At 38.1% G+C, this 2,942-nt stretch overlaps 1 protein-coding gene across 1 annotated transcript in view; it reads left to right on the top strand.

Moving 5' to 3' along the window:
- Window positions 1-660: 660 nt before the first annotated feature.
- LOC126388047 (uncharacterized) overlaps window positions 661-2,942 on the top strand; it is a gene marked incomplete at its 3' end in the record, with an annotated part of 6,725 nt that continues 4,443 nt past the window's right edge. The window contains exon 1 of the mRNA XM_050040938.1: window positions 661-726. The remainder of the gene's footprint in view (window positions 727-2,942) is intronic.

Raw genomic sequence — 2,942 nt, forward strand, 5'->3', positions numbered from 1 at the left:
CCTTTAGTAGATCTGGCCCTAAGTATGATCTGACTGAACAACCTGATACTGGTGCACACACACATCCAAATGGAGGAAGACAAAGGCCCTTTTTCTGTTTTTAAAAAGACTCTTATGGACGATCAGCTCAATGCTTTGACACTAATGGGAATAAACATGCAAAGTCTCCTCACAGCATATGAAAGATGAAAATATTCGAGGACCCCGAGAGAAAGTGTGCAGAACTATGAATTTGCTTTATTTGTTTTCACTGTCTTTATGTTAGATGTTAAATGTGCATTGTACGTTGAGACGTGTTCGTTGTGGTTTGTGTGTTGATGTTTTGTGAATGATTCATTTTCAATAAAGAATCAATCAAATAAACAGAGGAGATCCTGCAGCTCCCTCCTCTCTGGCTCTCTGATGTCACAGTGTGGAGCCTCAACACGCCAAGAGGAGGAGCACAAGGCTGCTCAGCCTCAACACGCCAAGAGGAGGAGCACAAGGCTGCTCAGTTTACAGTGTGCTCAAAGGTTATTATGGGATGTATGCCCAGTGGAATGAAAAAGTGTCAGGAGCTTCTTTCTGATTGGTTGAGAGACGTTATCACACACTGAGACTGATGTTCACTGTTTCACTTCCTGTTCTTTGCCTTTAAAAATGCCTCTCAGCACCTCGTCTCTCCACTGCTCCTCCTCAGACGATCAGAACACATCAGCTGAAGAGAACCCACTCTCACTTCACACTGTAAGTGACAATAATTATCATATGCTCAGTGTTAATTTTGGCAGCTATTGTCAATTTAGTTTTAGTCATTACATGAAAAGTCATATTTTAGTCATTTCTGTCTTCTTTAGTTTTAGTTTTTGGTGAAACATAGTAGTTACTAATACATAACATTCAGTCCTTCCAGAAAAATGCGGTGTTTTTTTGTGATTGTTGCGGGCAAAAATCCTTGATTTTGCGGCACATTTTCTTAAAAAATGCAATGGAATATGTGGGATATTTATGCAATTTTATGTGATGAAATTGCAGGAACTTGCAAAAACTGCGGTTTGATGAAAAAGAGAAAAAAAGTGATTCCCCCAACACCCTGTTGTCACTAGGCTACTACTTTAATGTAAAAAGTCATTTCTAATTACTTCCTATGATAAGCACGCATATTACATCACAGAAAGTGCAGGGAATATTTAAGTTGTTTGCAAGTTCCCTTAATTTCATTGCATAAATTTGCATAAATATCCCGCATATTCCATTGCATTTTTTAAGAAATTGTGCCGCAAAATCAAGGATGTTTGCCCGCAACAATCACAAAAAACACCGCATTTTTCTGGAAGGACTGCTTAATAAACACATGGCTCAAACCTACAAAACATTGCGCTCTCAGTCTCCCCGTCTTGTCTCGTTATCAGAGGTGACGGGAGCGCAGCTACTCTGAGACAGAATCCCTCATTCATGCCTAAAATCATAACCACCTCTTTTAGATCGAGAGTTATTTCACTGGAAGGTTTCTTCCCTCCTCCCCACAGGAGTGAGAGAGAAGAAACATCACACCAACTCTGCCCAGTGTGCGCTCTGTCTCATCACAGCGAGCCTCAGACAGACACAACAGCTGTTTGTAAATTACAGAGAGCATTCACAGGGAAAACCCCTCTTGCAACGAAAATGTGGGGATTATGAAATCATGCAAGCCCCTCTGTTTTGCACATTTTGTGCGGAAATCGGCGATTTATGTGGTGAAAGTGCTGCGTTTTTTTTTTTAAAAATGCGGCCCCCGCATGAATATGCGGACTTTGGCTGATTTTGTGATGAATTATGCGATCGCATAATTGCGTTTTTCTGGAGGGACTGTGTATTAGTGGTTAATAAGGTCTGTATTAAGTATCATCACACATGTATTTGCTCAATTTCTTACTCTTACTGAACTAATGATTTATTCTTTGTAAATCACAACTAGTTGGTCATGGTATTAAGTTATTGGGTCTAATCCCGAGGCTACACCGAGTGCGGACATGTAATTCAATTGTTTATAGTAGAGTGTTATTCTGGCAGCAAATGCTCCGCGTCAGCAAGGCTGAAATCATGCACCTGGTGTAGCCTCTGGGTAAACAGAGAGATTCTACATTCCTTAGAGACAAGACAATGCATTACGAGGCAATTCTGATCTAGATATCAGTAACTTCAGATCAAGACCCACTAATTGCTTATTAAGGATTTACCAAGAAATAATAAATAAATTAAATTTTCACTAAGATAAGAAACTGTTGAATACATATACACATTTGTAATGATGCTAAATAAACACATTATTGATCAGTAATACATGCACATATTATTTGTGTATTATTGGCAAATATGTCTCACCCCAACTAGTGTTACAAGAACTTTTAGTTGTTATATATGTCCTTTATATATGTTCCTTCATTTCATTAGGCTAATACTGGCATAAGGAATTGATATTAAAGTCACATGTTTTAATTATCAAGTGTTGAAGCCATTTGGATGATGTAAATATTCTATCAGATGCAGCTTGATACACCAAACTTGCTTGAGAAAAGCCACGTACATGTCTAATACAATAAAGTGTGTTTTTTTGTCCAGTAATTTATCACGAGCAATTTAGTCCAAAAAATGGATCAATGAAAACAAAACATAACTTCCAGTTTAGTTTTTAGTCACTAAGATCTATGTCAAACTTATTTTCACACACGGAAGTAAATAGTGATCAACTTCCGTTTTTTTGTGCGTGACTTCCCGTCAGCTGCTTTCCCTCATGCTTTCCCTTGCCAGAGCTAACGGTGCAAGCTAATTTTTTTCAATTTTCAGTTGTTTATGTTAGTCAATCAGTTAGTTAGTTAGTTAGTTAGTCTGTGTATTTTATATAGATAACTGTGCCCACGTTTCCGTTATAACGGAAATTTATTCCCTCTAAACGCGAATAAATCGCACGTCAATCATAAACT

This window comes from Epinephelus moara, chromosome 3 (assembly GCF_006386435.1).
Source record: "Epinephelus moara isolate mb chromosome 3, YSFRI_EMoa_1.0, whole genome shotgun sequence".
NCBI classification, from domain to species: domain Eukaryota; kingdom Metazoa; phylum Chordata; class Actinopteri; order Perciformes; family Serranidae; genus Epinephelus; species Epinephelus moara.